Source organism: Aquarana catesbeiana, linkage group LG02 (genome assembly GCF_042186555.1).
Source record: "Aquarana catesbeiana isolate 2022-GZ linkage group LG02, ASM4218655v1, whole genome shotgun sequence".
Lineage (NCBI taxonomy): Eukaryota > Metazoa > Chordata > Amphibia > Anura > Ranidae > Aquarana > Aquarana catesbeiana.
In genome coordinates, this window is record NC_133325.1 from 213,262,720 (window position 1) to 213,279,424 (window position 16,705).

A 16,705-nucleotide genomic window follows, 5' to 3' on the forward strand; every position below is an offset into this window, starting at 1 on the left:
AGAAAGGGGGTTGTGACTGGACCCCCAGCTTAACACGCCACTTGTACACGGTGGAGATATTTTTAACCAATACATTGTACTGGGTATGGACTGAATAGAGACTCCCTACTAGCCAGTGATACAGCTGGAAGAACGAATTGGTAACATATGGTCAACCCCTTACACATTAGGAGGGGGTGTGTGCTGATACACTTATTATTTATATAATTAATGTCACTACTATTCACTATTTATGATATTTTTTGCTACACCTGTATATATATATATATATATATATACTTTGTTGGTACACCTGTATAATTTGGTTGCACCCTCTGGTACGGGATATTTATCCCATTGGGCACATATACAACTTATATACGGTTTTGTAATAGCACATTTATAACTCACTTCTAGGAGAGCACACAGTTAATATATAGTTATATAGCTAACACATAACTGGTACGTATCCAACATAGGTAGCGCCACTTGCCCCTATCCATATATACCTTGTATTTCTACCTCATCCCTGTGGGGGTGAGTAAGGGGAGGCTGCAAGCCTTGATCTGTAAGCGCGGAAAAATATTTTTCCTTTTTATACATAGAACTTTTAGCTGCACAGGGCCATACAGCTCTCCATTGTGCAGGGGAGAGTTCCTCCTCGAGGTTTTCTTCCCACTTGCGCATGTAGCTATGTTTTCCCAAGGAGAGTCTGTCACTAGAGTTTAAAATTTTGTAGATATCCGAGGTCAAACCTCTCTGTGAGGGTCTTGAAAGAACCACACTCTCGAATGGAGAAAGCATGGAGAACTGTAGTGTCGGGGCGATAGTAAGGGCATAATGCCGTATCTGAAGGTACCCGAAGATAGCAGTACTAGGAAGGTTGTGCTTGGCTCTAAGTTAGTCAAAGGGTAGTAATACCTTGGTTACTGGGTTTACTAGATGCCCAAAGTGAAAAAGATTTTACTGTAACCAGGGATAGATCATCTGGTGAGTTAAACTATTGGGTAATTTAGGATTATAGAGAAAGGATGTGACTAAGGAGGCCTCAGAGTGGAGGGGTTTAACACGGTTCAGTTGTTTCCAAATGGACCGCAGTAGATTCATGGTATATAGGAGAGGGGTGGAGGTAACCTCGGCATTTGTGTTCCACAGTAAGTTGTTTGGGTGTATGGGGGCTAGCCATAATTTATCTATTTGGGTCCATCTATTATAGGCCGGGAAGGTGACCCAGGATGCAATTGCTCTCAACTGGGTAGCATAGTAGTAGCGAAAAAGGTTTGCTAAGGCCAGACCACACTCATTCCGGGAGGCATAGAGTGTCGAGCGAGCAACGCGGTACCGTTGCTGTTTGTAGTTCCATGTGAAGTTTAAGAGATCAGTCTGGAGTTTCCTAAGTTGTACTAGTGGGATGGGAACTGGGAGGGTCATGAAGCAATAGAGTATTTTAGGCAATATGGTCATTTTTATCGAGGCTATACGTCTGAACCAAGATATTGGGTAGTGTCTCCATTTAGACAGTAGGGACCTGATCTGCGCAAATAGGGGTCTAAAATTTGCATTGCATAGCGATTCGTAACGGGGGGGGGGGTGAGGTGTACTCCTAGGTACTTAATGGCTTGTGTCTTCCAAGCGTAGGGAAAATTTTCAGAGAGATGGCGTACCTCCGAAGGGGATATGTTAATCGTCAGGGCTTACGATTTGGCGGAATTTGTTTTGTAACCCGACAGGGATCCACATTCCTCCAGGAGCCTATGGAGATTATGGAGAGTCATGCGTGGTCGTGTCAAGGTCAGGAGTATATCGTCTGCAAAAAGTGAGACTTTAAATTCGCGTCCCCTAACCATAATCCCACTAACGTTGGGATCTTGTCTGATCTGGGCTGCCAGGGGTTTGATGCACAGGGCGAAAAGCAAAGAAGGGAGCGGACATCCCTGCCTGGTCCCATTCAAGATGGGAAAAGGGGGGGACGCCGCAAAGGGTGTTTTAATGGATGCGGTTGGGGTTGCGTAGAGGTGTCTGATCGCCTGAAGAAACGGCCCCCTGAAGCCCAGGTGCTCAAGGGTCAAGAACAGAAACGGCCAGCTGAGCCTATCAAAGGCTTTTTCAGCATCTAAACTCAGCAGGAGCGCCTCTGCCTTTTGTCTGTTAACAATGTCAATTAGATTGATGACTCTCCTGGTGTTGTCCCCCGCTTGACGACCTGGGGCGAAGCCCACCTGGTCTTTATGGACCAGGGAGGGTAGTACCAGGTTTAGACGAAGGGAAAGCAGTTTCATAAAGATTTTTAAGTCTGAATTCAGGAGAGCAATGGGTCTGTAGTTCCCACAGAGTGTGTGATCCTTATCAGGTTTGGGTATTAATGTCAGGTGGGAAGCATGCATATCTCTTTGTCATCTTTGTTCAGAAATCCATTGAATAAACGGGTCATGTGTGGGAGTAGGGTGGGTAGGAAAGCCTTATAATATTCATACGGCAGGCCGTCTGGGCCTGGAGCACTACCGTTTGGTAAAAGTTTTAAAGTCTCGGAAATCTTCTCCCCAGTAATTGGTGAGTTGAGGGACTGTAACTCTTCTGTGGGGAGAGTGGCCACTCCACTTTTCGTTAAGTATGTTCGGACGTGATCTATAAAGTCATCTGGAGTTGGGATGTGTGGGATGGAGGGATTATTGAGCCATGTAGTCAGGGTGATAATGGAGGGTCCCCGTTGAATCTCGCAGGGCCTGAGGGGCTGACATGTGGGTTTGCTCTCTGAGTTTACGAGCCAGTAGGGTATGGGCTTTATTGCCCTTATTGTAGTAGAGCTGGCGTAGTTTTTGAAGGGTTTTTCTACCTTACCTATATCTATGCTCTTAAGGACCGCTCATAGGTGGATAATTTCTCTGGGTAGTCTAATGGAGGATGAGGATGCGAGTCTGGATTTCAAAGTCTTTGGACTGTTTGCTATCTCATTAGTTTAGTGTTTTTTTCTAGGCCGAGAGATAGCTATACAGTGTCCGCGTATTACCGCCCTATGTGCCTCCCAAAGTGTTCCAATGGAAGCCTCTGGGGCGTTGTTTTCACTAAAATACTGTTTTTGAGCAGTTTCTAGGTCCATCCTGGCTGCATCATCCTACAGAAGGTAGTCATTGAGCCGCCAGTGGCATCTCTTAACCCTATGGGAGTCTAGTTTAAGCTGTAGGAGTATTGGGGCATGGTCCTACCACGACATAGGCAGGATGTCTATGGTAGCTAGTGCCCTCAGGGAAGAGCCGTTTAGAAAGAAATAGTCTAATCGCGTATGCATGCGGAATGGATGAGAATAATGGGAGTATTGACGCTCGGACGGGTGGGCTGTGCGCCATCCGTCGAACAGGGCAAACTTGTGGGTCAGCTGACGGAACTGTTTGGATTGTCTGGAGAGACGGGAAGGGGTGATTTTCATGACGAGTGAGGTCCTGTCCCAGACTGGGGAGAAAGGGAGATTAAAGTCCCCTCCCACGACCAGGAAGGTGTGATTAGAGCGAAACAAACGGTTGTACACCCTGGTAACAAAGGGCATCTGATCCGCACTCGGGGCATAGATGTTACAGAATGTTACATCAGTTTGTTGCCATTTGCCTCTAAGGATCAGAAACCGACCCTGGGGAACGGAGTACGAGGATACAGGTGTGAAAGGGGAGCCCCTTTTAACTTAAATCGCTAACTCCGCTTTCTTTTTGGTACCCGATGCTATGTACCTTGTGGAAAAGAATCTGGAAGCAAACGCTAGGGAGCCTCTTTTGTCAAAGTGTTTTTCTTGAACAAATATTACCTCTGCCCCTGAATCTCTAAAGCTCCTTAGTGCCAGTTGCCGCCTAAAATTTGAGCTAAGGCCATTAACATTATGTGTGTAGATCTGAATCATGAGAGGGCCGTGGTGTGAGCGGACGATGTTATGTAATTTTATGTAGAGGTGTGTCATACTTATCTGACCCGGGGGTCTGGAGAGGTGATGATCAAAGCCAGTGGTGGAATGCACTTCTCGTGTACGGGTTCAAGGATCCAGGAATGACGAGCCATGGAAGGAGAGGAAAAGAGAGGGGAGAAAAAAGGAAATAAACCACATATCTAAAAACAAATAATTCAAGGCCTTCATTGGGCCAACCGTTCCGTATTACCACCAAAAGAGCAGATGGAGGTAAATTTAAAAAAAAAATAAGAGACAAAAAAAAACCAGGAAAAACCACCTGGGAACTTCAAATCACAATAGGAATTGAGGATGTTAGCGTCAAACACCAAGTGTCGACTGTTATCTAAGCTCTAGGACCTACCAAAAAGAAGGACCTTGGTTATAGATTAAGAGGCTGGGGGACAATACTAGTACCAAACGGGCAAATAAGAAAAATAACTCTTTGGGCTAAGTATGCGATCCAAGAGGGGGAAGGCCCGCGCCCAAGTCGGACCGCTGGCGGGCAATCACCTGGGGCAGACTGCCCGGGGCGCGGGAGGCCCCAAAAATGAAAAAACAAAAACAGCCAATCCGAGGGGGCTAGGCCTCACCCCCACAGGATGAGGATCACAACCTAGAAAAAAAAAGATATGTTAAACTTTAGGAACTGGCATTTCAACTTAAGTTCAAATGTAAAAAGATAAACAGAACAAATCGTTCTCCTGCAGTCCGGTCATCCGGCCGTAGTCGGGAGAAAAAGAAAATTAGCAGATGGTCGATATGCACCGTGAGAGTTCCTCATGGTGGACGTTGCTTGGGACTCTTGTGGGGGGAATCAGGGGTCTGCCCACTCTTCTTTAGAGGAACCCTTTGCCAGCCAGTGGTCGGTGGAGGAGGAGGTGGAGGGATGATGTTCCACCCCGGTAGTTCAGGGATGGGAATGTTTAAAGTCTCTCAGAAGTAGTGGATGTCCTCCGGGACTCTAACGGTTGCTGTCTTCCCATTATGCGTAGTCATCAAGCTAAAGGGGAAGCCCCAATGGTAGGTGATGTTGTTGTCCTGCAATAAATGAAGGAGCGGTTGAAGCAGTCTGCGCTTCTGGAGTGTGATCCAGGATAGGTCAGGAAAGAGCTGAACTGGTACTCCATCCACTAGGATCGGTTTGATCACCCTTGCTTTGCGCATAATGTCTTCTTTTAAAGTGAACGAATGCACCCTGCAGATGACATCCCTGGGTTTGGCGGCTTGGTCTTTAGGTTTCAGGGCTCTATGAGCACTATCAATTTCCAAGTGTATAGTGGCTGATACTCCTAGTAGATTGTTGAATATAGTTTGAAGGACCATTCTCAGATCTTCTGGACCGTTGGATTCAGGGAGGCCTTGGACCCTAATGTTGTTACAGCGGTTTCAGTTGTCGAGGTCCTCAAGATGATGTTGCATGTCACGGAGTATAAAGCGATCATCCGTCTGGTGGGATTGAATGCGGTGCACCGCAAGCTTAGTAGTTTGAAGGTCTTCTTCCAGATCTTCCACCTGAGTAGCTAGTTTCTTGATAGTTTGCTTGCAGCGCTTTGATCTCACTGTGGCAGGCCTCTTTAACCTCTGCAATTAGGAGCTTGAAATCATCCTTGGTGGGCAGGGAATGAAGCTGCTCTCACCAAGAAACCAGTTCAGCTGCGATGGGAATGGATGGGATACGATGTAGGGGCTGATGGGGCCTTACCTGCGAGGGAGAGGCCCAGGGATCAAACCACTCACTCTTCCCTTGAATGGAGTGCTCTGGGAGCTGATGGGGGGCCCATGAGGCAACTGGGGGAGGTGAGGAGGGCGGATGGTCTGCTGTAGGGCCCTCGGAGCAGGAGTCCCGGGGTGGTCTCTGAGGCTTGGGAGAACCCGGGGCAGAGGATGTGGCCTGGAGAGGAGGAGAGGTGGGCCGCAGCCGTGGCAGTGATTGTGAGCGGCCTGTTAGTTCTGAGGGGGGACCCCAGTGCCGGAACACCGGCGGTGCCCTGAAGGGAGAGGGAGTCCGGAGCATGGCCCACTGCATAAGAAGGAGTTGAGGAGAGACTCACCCACGTGGTCAGTGAAGCTGCATCCCTAATGTCCCGGCAAGATGGCGGTGGCCGTTCCACGTGGGGGTACTGAGGTAGGCCATGCAAGGATGGCGGTGCTGAGGACGGTGGTGCAGGTCGACCATCAGGGATCCCGTTGTCTGGGACACTGCACGTGAGGTCGGGAGACAGCTGCAGGTGATTCAGTGTCCCAGGAGGAGTAGTAGAGGTTGCCTGTGTGGCGCGCTGCGGCGCCATGTTCTCGGCCTCCTTCATGTCAGTGTCCGGCGGCTGAGTAAAGTATGATTCGATCGGGGGACCTGGCGGGTGAGGCTGCCCCATGGTTCCCCCTTGCTTCTGTGAGCAGGTGGTGCGAGATTTGCCCATCTATGTGCGGCTGTGTTCCCGTATAGCGCCGGTCAATGGCAGGTATCAGGAGAGCGAGAGATCAGGCTGCCATCTCGCTCAGCGTCCAGCCACGTCCCCTCAAAAAACATTTTCTTTTTTTTTTAAACAATAGATTTTTATTGAATTTCAATTTGTACAGTACAGAGTATTCAATGTAAACATTGTTGAGGTTATACAAGGTGACTAAGCAAATGCAGCACTTACTACAAGTAATAAAGAATATTCATTAGGTGTTCAAGCTACCTATTTGATTGTATGTTCGACCTCTTTAGGAGGTACAGCCTGTCACCCCCTTTGGGTTCACACTGTGACCAGGCTTATTGCTGGGTACACGCATAGTAGCTCGCCATGGATCTTATGAAGGATCCATGGGAAGTTAAAGTGTAAGCAGCAAGTGCTATCAATTCAGGATTATAAAACACAAACAAAGATATATAGTTGTCATAAGTGCAGAGTACAGAGTCATCCCCACACACCCAACACACCCCCAATAGCAGCTCACTGGTAAGTGTCCAACCTATGCAGGTTGAAAGGTACTTTTAGCATACCACCGCACCAAAGGCATCCATTGTGCTTCAATGTATCAGTAAGTACATTTCATGAATGTGAGGAGGCGTATTTAGAGCATTTCCAAATCTCCCAGTGTTTATGGAAGCTCGGGGATCCTCCTTTAGTGTAGGCAAGAGCTCTTTCCATTGTATATTGGGAGTTTACTCTAGAGATAACTTCTTCTATTTTAGGGGGTGCTAGTGATCGCCATTCTTTTGCGATTGAGATACCGGCTGCAAATAGGATATGGATTACTACCTTCCTCATGGGGGGGGTAGGCTTCAATGCCCAGGCTCAGCAGTGTGAGTCCTGGATCAAGATTGAGGTGGTTATTGGTAATATTGAAGATGAGGGATTGGACCTCCTTCCAAAACGGTTGGATGATTTTACAACTCGAAAATATATGGAGAAGATTACCTGTGGATAAACAGTCTCTCCAGCACAGTGCTGATATGGAGGATTTCATCTTGTTCAAGCGGGAGGGTGTGAGGTACCACCTATGAAGTATTTTTTGAGCGTTATCCCAATGGTCTATGCAAGAGGAAGATTTGCTATTGTATTTTATAGCTATGTGCCACTGGTGCAGAGGGTATTCCCTTTGTTGGTCCCGCTCCCACTTATTCATATTAGGTAATTTAGTTTGCAAATAGGTAGGGGAGGCGAATGTGTAGAACAAGGAAATGCCTTTGCGATTAGACGGGGATTTGTTGAGCAGGAATTCCCATAGGATCTGCGGGAGTATGATCGGACGGGTCGGATTGGAGTATGAGTAGTGGTTTAGTTGGAACATTTTGTATCTATCAAGTTCACTCATTTTATCCAGTTCACCTGATAAGAAGTGTACTCCCTGTTTCTTCCAGGTTTGGGCTGAGAAGTTCAGTATTAGGTACTCATATGCTGCTAACGGTATTCTTAATGTGCGGGTTGGAATGTCAGTGAACTCAGAGTTCACTAGAGAGGACCATGCTGTAACAGTAGCTTGTATGGCTGGGTATGGGGGAACAGTGGGTTTGTGATGAAGATTAGCGGCTATAGCTAGTGCTGGTAGAACGTGACCAGGGGTCACTGTACGTTCAATATCTATTGTCCGTTTGACATGAGAACCAGTAGCGCATCTGGTCCAGTAGCGCTGCCTTATAGTATAGTTGAGCATTGGGGAGGCCAACTCCACCTAGATGTTTGGGTTTATAAAGCTGTGCTAGTGCGATTCTCGGTTTTTTACCACCCCATATTAATTTTTTAAGTAGTTTGTCTATGTGTGTGAAGAATTGCTGGGGAACAGGGATGGGTACAGTCCTAAAAACATATAGAGGTTTGGGCATTACTTGCATTTGATATGCAGCTATTCTCCCCAACCACGTGAGTGGAATTTTACTTATTTGATTTAGTTCTGCTTCCACTTTAAGCTAGAGTGGAGGGAAATTGCAAGAATAGATTTTGGTAGAGTAGGAGGACAGCTGCACACCTAGATACGTAATTGAAGGCGGGTCCCAGTTGCAGGGAAAAAATTCCTTTAATCTGGGCTTTGTTTTTTCAGGCATATTGATGGTTAATGCAAAGCATTTGCTAGTGTTGACCTTGTAGTAGGAAACATGTCCAAACCTGTGTAAGAGGGAATTAATAGCAGGTAAGGATGAAAGTGGATTAGTTAATGTTAAGATAAAGTCATCAGCGAAGAGCCCTATTTTATGGGATTCGTGTCCGGTTTCGATGCCCTCTATCGCAGCATCGCCTCTTACATATTCCGCTAGTGGCTCTATAATCAAAGAGAAGATTATCGGCGAGAGTGGGCATCCCTGACGGGTACCGTTAGATAGCCTGAAGGGGTCTGAGAGTAAAGTGGAAGTATAGATTTGTGCTGCGGGGTTCGTATACAAAGACATAATGGCGGAGTGGATTAGGCCCCAGATACCAAACTTGTGCAAGGTCCTAGACAGGTAACCCCAGTGGACCCTGTCAAAGGCCTTTTCTGCATCTAAGGCCAGGAACATGCTAGGTACCTTTTTGGTTTCAGCAAGTCTCAGGAGATTTAACATCCGTCTGGTTCCGCCTGCCTACTTTTGACAAAACCGACCTGATCCAATCCTATAAAGGAGGGGGTGATGTCTTTTAATCTATTCGCTTGGATTTTAACATAAATTTTGAGGTCCGAATTTAAGAGGGATATGGGCCTAAAGTTTTGGGGGTTTGATGTGTCCTTGCCAGTTTTCGGTATTGTGACTATAACAGCTTGTAGCATCTCTCTGGGGAAGCTGCCTGATGAGCAGCTATATTGAAAACTTTCACTAGTGCAGGGGTGAGAGTTTGGATGAGCGCCTTGTAGTACTCGGCGGAAAAACTGTCCACACCAGGCGATTTATGCATGGGTAGAGATGTGATTACCGCTTCTACTTCTTGGTGGGTAATAGGGGTGTTAAGCTTTTGGAGTGATGCTTTGTCCACCGAAGGTAGGCGAATTCCGTTAAGGAACTCGTCTATCTCCGCATTTGTGGGCTGGTGCGCTGCGGGGTCATTGTTTAGGTTGTACAAGGATTCGTAGTATTCTTTAAATACATTAGCTATATGCTTAGGGTTTGAAATACAGTGTTGTTGAGGTGGTGCTTAATGTGAGCGATATTCGAGCGTGCCTGTTTTTTCTTGAGTTGGGCAGCTAATATTTTCCCCGAGTGGTTATTCTGGGAGTAGTAGGTAAGTTTTAGTTTCTTAAAATACGTTTCGTAATCTGCTCTTAGCTCCTGTCTCAGTTCCTCCTGGCAAGTTGTAAGACGGGAGAGGACCTCATTGGTTTTGGTAATGGGATTTTTGTGATTCATTTCAAGATCATGGAGTTGTGACATATGTTTCATTTTCTTTTTCCTCTCTCTAGAGGCAATCTGAATGAGGACACCACTAGCAAAGGCCTTATGAGCACACCATATTGTCATTGGGGAGCATTCACAATTGTCATTAAAGTTGAAAAACTCTGTAACTTTTTCTGCTATTTTATGCCTGAATTGCGGAAATATCAGGTATCTGTGTAAAACTACAACATTTAGATGTCAAGGGGAATAATCTTCAAAAAAAGACTGCATACACCAAACAGTGACTGTATTGTCAGAGAAATATAGTGATCAAGTCAAAGTTCTCAGAGCAGGATAGGCAGACACTTAGTCTTAGTATATACAGCAATACCCTGTATTACGAACATTATTTGTTCCAGCAGAATGCCTGTAATCCAAAGCACTCAAATATCAAAGCAAGTTTCCCCATAGGAAATAATGGAAACTCAGATAATTAATTCCACAGCCACTGCTTGTCTATGCAGTACCGCATGTGGCCAGAGGTGCGGGGCGAGCGGAAACACTCTGAGACACTCGGAAACCACTCGGAGACACTCAGGAACGAAGCGTCATCGGCGCCCCCGCACCTCTGGCCAAATGCAATACTGCACACCCCAGAGGCTTGAATCCTGCTCGTCTTGCGAGACAACACTCACAAAGCGAGTGAGGATTTTTTTTTTAAATAGCTCGTATTGCGAAATGCTCGTAAACCGCATTACTCGCAATCAGTACAGTATTTGAGTAAAAAAATAAATAAATAAAAATACACCTCTGTCATATATGCACATACCACTATGTTTTATCCCTTTAGATAACTCTTTTGCTGAAATCCCAAGCTGTGTTTCCAGCCCTGCCTAGTAAATCTCTGCTGAAAACCCCCTTCCCTCATCCTTATGACAGGGCTGATAATACTGCTTGGGATTTTAGTGCAGAAGAAGCAGAGTTGACATCATAAGCAGGTAATTGGGAGCTCTGATTTCTGGCAGGATCAACAGGTATACTTCTGTACTTGCAACATTTAAAGAGACAATACATCAAGGTATTTCCATGTCTTGCAGAGGTATGCTAAATGAGAATGCCTTAAAATTACAGCCTGTAAAAGAAACAGCTTCCATATGAATTAGGCTCAGAAAAAAAAAAATTGTAAACTTCACAACTTTATGCATGGGTAGAGATGTGATTACCGCTTCTACTTCTTGGTGGGTAATAGGGGTGTTAAGCTTTTGGAGTGATGCTTTGTCCACCGAAGGTAGGCGAATTCCGTTAAGGAACTCGTCTATCTCCGCATTTGTGGGCTGGTGCGCTGCGGGGTCATTGTTTAGGTTGTACAAGGATTCGTAGTATTCTTTAAATACATTAGCTATATGCTTAGGGTTTTGAAATACAGTGTTGTTGAGGTGGTGCTTAATGTGAGCGATATTCGAGCGTGCCTGTTTTTTCTTGAGTTGGGCAGCTAATATTTTCCCCGAGTGGTTATTCTGGGAGTAGTAGGTAAGTTTTAGTTTCTTAAAATACGTTTCGTAATCTGCTCTTAGCTCCTGTCTCAGTTCCTCCTGGCAAGTTGTAAGACGGGAGAGGACCTCATTGGTTTTGGTAATGGGATTTTTGTGATTCATTTCAAGATCATGGAGTTGTGACATACGTTTCATTTTCTTTTTCCTCTCTCTAGAGGCAATCTGAATGAGGACACCACTAGCAAAGGCCTTATGAGCACACCATATTGTCATTGGGGAGCATTCACAATCGTCATTAAAGTTGAAAAACTCTGTAACTTTTTCTGCTATTTCATCCCTGATTTTGGGATGCGATAGAAGAAACGTGTTATTGCGCCACAGCGGTTTTTGAGTGGTCTTGCTGCCATCCACAACCTCTATTGTCACAGGAGCGTGATCAGACCAGGTGATGTTGTGGATGTCAGTGGCCTGGACTTTCTGCAGCGTATACATATCCGTAAGAAAAAATCTATCCTAGAATAACTGTTATGGGCTGCAGAGAAGTGCGTATAATCTCTCTCGGTGGACCTAAGGCAGCGCCAGGGATTGAAAAGCCGTTACTCATGACAAAGGGACCCCAAAGAGGGCCTCTGCCTAAGAGCCACAGAAGAAGTGTCCCACTCTGCATTCATAACCATATTAAAATCGCCACAGATAATTAAACTACCTTTCTGCATTTTTTTTGCCATTGTGACTACTTTACGGATAAATTTTAGCGCTCTCACATTAGGTGCATACAGATTTACCAGGGTATAGGTGACATGGTCCATTTCAGCAACTAGGATGATGAAGCGACCACGGGGGTCAGCATGTACCTGCAAGAGAGAAAAGGTTAATCTGTCCCTGACAGCTATTAGGACTCCGTTCTTCTTAGTGGCGTTGTTGGCTGTAAATACTTGCTGAAATTTGGGATGTGAGCAGTTCGGTGGTTTAGTGCTGGAAAAGTGAGTCTCTTGTGCACATAGGATGTCGCAGTTCGCTTCCGTGGCTCTTTTCCAAAGGGCTCTCCTTTTGTAGGGACTGTTCAGGCCTCTCACATTGAAGGACATCAGTATAAGATTCATTCAGGTGGTGGTAGGTGCAGCTATGCCATCTGGTGGTGGAAGGTGCTTGGACATGATTAGATGATGGAAGTCAGCAGAGCTTCTGCTCATTTACTAAGCTCTAAGTCAACTGCTCTTGCAGAGTGCAACTGCACTTTGCAAAGTGCAGTCTATTTGTCTTTAGTAAATCAACCCCAATGATTTATATTATTTGTTGCTAGTGAAAGAAGAAAGGTAATATTGATGCCAGATTTTTCAGGAGCAAACTAGTAAGAATTTGTTGGAATACATTTGTTTGGCTCATCCTTCTGTTGATCAGGGGTGTATTACATTTGTCAAATTCAGCCACTGATTTAGGTTTGGTCTAAGTTGACTTTCTCTATTAACCCCAGTGGTGATCATTTTTACCTCCCTTTAGGGTGCCTCAGGTAGTGTCCCTGCTGTGGTTGTTGGAAGATGACAAACTATTTCTATGAACATTATGTTATTTATTTATATTTATGAGAAGCTATACAGTCCTATAATAAAGCAGGAACTTTGCTGGTTAAACATGTACATTGTAAGTAGAGTTTTGTTCAACATAAATTCCAAACCTGGTCAGCTATGCCATCCCCAGCCACAGCCTATATACACCAATCTATCCCCATCTTTCGATACCAGCCTTTCCAAATGTCGTCTTAGTTAACCATAGTTCATCCTGGCTCTGCTTCTTATGTCATGCAGCCTTAATCTGCTACAGAAGTCCATCTCTTTGACTATGCTCCAAAAACCTTGCACCCTGTCTCTGCTGTGGTGGTTTTGCACCCTGGCTCTGCTCCAAAGACTTTAGACCTAATCCCCACTCTGGAAGTCATACACCCATCACTTCTCCCAAGGGTTCTGCACTCCACAAAGCCTTCAAGGTCATGTACACAGATTTTACTTCTGAAGCCCTGTGCTTCAGTTTGGCTTCTAAAACCTTACGGCATGCTCCTGGTGGCTTTCCACCTGCTTTCCAGTCTGACTTGGCTAATGTTATGTTTTATGTCTTTTGTGTTTATAATAAATTGTATTTCTTCACTTAGGCTGGAATCTGATTTCTCTGTGTAGTTTCCAATATCTGGTCTCACTAGCACTGGGTACCAGCGCAAGTTATCCTAGCAAAGCCTTGTGATGTCAAAAGCTAGTAATCTAAGATAAAAGCAAATGTGCCACTCTTCAAAAGAAAATATGTCACAAGAGAAGAACTTCTATATCACAGCAATCACAGCCAACTAACAGAATTCAACAACACCACATAGTGCCTGAATTGCGGAAATATCAGGTATCTGTGTAAAACTACAACATTTAGATGTCAAGGGGAATAATCTTCAAAAAAAGACTGCATACACCAAACAGTGACTGTATTGTCAGAGAAATATAGTGATCAAGTCAAAGTTCTCAGAGCAGGATAGGCAGACACTTAGTCTTAGTATATACAGCAATACCCTGGATTACGAACATTATTTGTTCCAGCAGAATGCCTGTAATCCAAAGCACTCAAATATCAAAGCAAGTTTCCCCATAGGAAATAATGGAAACTCAGATAATTAATTCCACAGCCACTGCTTGTCTATGCAGTACCGCATGTGGCCAGAGGTGCGGGGCGAGCGGAAACACTCTGAGACACTCGGAAACCACTCGGAGACACTCAGGAACGAAGTGTTTCCAAGTGTCTCCAAGCGTCATCGGCGCCCCCGCACCTCTGGCCAAATGCAATACTGCACACCCCAGAGGCTTGAATCCTGCTCGTCTTGCGAGACAACACTCACAAAGCGAGTGAGGATTTTTTTTTTAAATAGCTCGTATTGCGAAATACTCGTAAACCGCATTACTCGCAATCAGTACAGTATTTGAGTAAAAAAATAAATAAATAAAAATACACCTCTGTCATATATGCACATACCACTATGTTTTATCCCTTTAGATAACTCTTTTGCTGAAATCCCAAGCTGTGTTTCCAGCCCTGCCTAGTAAATCTCTGCTGAAATCCCCCTTCCCTCATCCTTATGACAGGGCTGATAATACTGCTTGGGATTTTAGTGCAGAAGAAGCAGAGTTGACATCATAAGCAGGTAATTGGGAGCTCTGATTTCTGGCAGGATCAACAGGTATACTTCTGTACTTGCAACATTTAAAGAGACAATACATCAAGGTATTTCCATGTCTTGCAGAGGTATGCTAAATGAGAATGCCTTAAAATTACAGCCTGTAAAAGAAACAGCTTCCATATGAATTAGGCTCAGAAAAAAAAAAATTGTAAACTTCACAACTTGGCATGGCTTCCAGTCATAAATGTTTGCATTACAGAGCAATTTCCAATTATTTTTTTCTCCGCTAATCAATCTATTTTTTCAGACTTTCCTTCCTTGATGATAAAAAGTGAATTTTGAAAGTAGGATGACACAGACTATAAAAAAAAACAAAACAAAACGTAATTTTACTCTTTGTACTTTTTTAATAAACATCAGCATAGATTATCCAAAGCTCCCTGTTTTAATTATTTGTTCAACAGTCTTAATTAATTGAAAAGCCCCCCTTTTGTGCACTTTGCTTTCATTTTACAATGTAAGTTAGGTGTATGCTAAATGTAATACACATTAAAGGTTAGCAGCATTTATCAGGGAAAAAAGCAGAGCTCGGCAGCCTTCTGCAGGGTACAGTCATTAATTCTGCTGTAACATCCTGTGAAGGGATAAAGGCTACCTTGCCCAGAAATGTGATGTATGAAACACAAAGACATGACATAGCATTAATTGGCAAGACAGCATCAAATGCTCCACAGCAAGGCAATCACTCTTTAAAGGCCACCTTGTAATGAGATTTTCCAAAAAAGATGCACTTTATACAAACAAACTCCCTATATTTTTCATATGGTGAAAGTTTACCACAGAATAGCCTCAAATAGTAATGTCAAGCAAAAAGATAATTTAATACCTAATCGGTATGACAATAAGCTAAGTGCAGTAGCTCTCATCAACTAATCAGAATGAGTCTTTAAGTGATCTGAATATAAATCCATGTTGTAAAGCGCTGCGCTGCGCAAACTGATGGCGATATATAAATCCTGTATAATAATAATAAAACAAACCTTACAAATTTACTGCAATTAGAACTTCAGTTTGATCACGTCAGCAACTCATAGACATGATTGGTCAGAAAACCTGTCCCCTTTACTGCTGTCTGCTCCCTCCCCCTTTCTGCCCTTAGCTAATATGACATGAATTGTATCTGTGTTAGACCCCTTTCACACTGCCAGCGTTTTTCAAGCGATACAGCACTAAAAATAGTGCCTGTATAGCGCCTGAAAAAGCGGCTCCATTCACTCTAGTGAAATCAATGGGGCAGCACTGCAATACCGCCGGCGGTGTTTTGCGGGCGGATTTAACCCCCCGCTAGCGGCCGAATAGTGCCACTAAACCGATGGTAAGGCGGCGCTAAAAATAGCGCCGCTTTACCGCCGACGCCCCCCGCGGCTTGGTGTGAAAGGGCTCTTAGTGCTTACTGCCAGATGTGATGGAGGTGGTTGGATTGTGCCTGAATGACTGAAAGCCCTCATACATTTATAAACATCCTTAATCAATAGGCTTGAACATATACTGCAGAATAATTATTCCACTATAATACACTATAGAAATGACTGGTGAATTCCTAACATATCTGGATCTATGTGGATGTCACTGCACATCCCAAAGCATTTACAATTTAATACTCATTTAAAAACTCTTATCACAAGACCTTCCCATATTTACTCATGGCATAGATTTCGAATGATTCACACTAGGATAAAATACCTCTAAATGGACAAGGGTGACTCCTTCAGAAACTGTCTGTCATTGATCGCAGCTGAACACGCTTCTTTAGATCAATACAGAACAGATTTTGAAGAAATGCCATACTTACAGGAAAGCTACAATGTATTTTCAGTACATATTTTTGATTATTATTCTAAAGTTGACTAAGGCACTATGTAATGAACATGTTACATATACAAGGTTTACTATGCACTGAATATGAATGCCCACTTGCACTTACTGCAAATTATGCTTAACCATGCCTGACAACTCAGAGTGTCAGACTTTAGAGATGAACAGAGTGATTGTCAGGGTACCAATAGCAGGAGGACTCTAGGACCCAGCATCTGTCAGGGCAGGAGAAGGGCTCTAGGACCCAGCACCTCTGCCAGCACATCACATGGACCTTTAAGAAAGTCAGCCCTTGGCTGAAGTGCTGTTTGATCTTCAGCTGTTACCTACATTCCTGTGTTTCCTGTTTCCTGTGATTCTTGGTTACCATCCCGGCTTGTTCCAGACCTGTCTCCTGCCTGCCTCCTGACCTTGACCTCGGCTTGTTTAATGGATCTCCTTGGCATGCTACCTGTCTTGACCTCGGCTCCCACCTGACCTTGTCTCCTCTGCTGTGAACCTGGCACTGA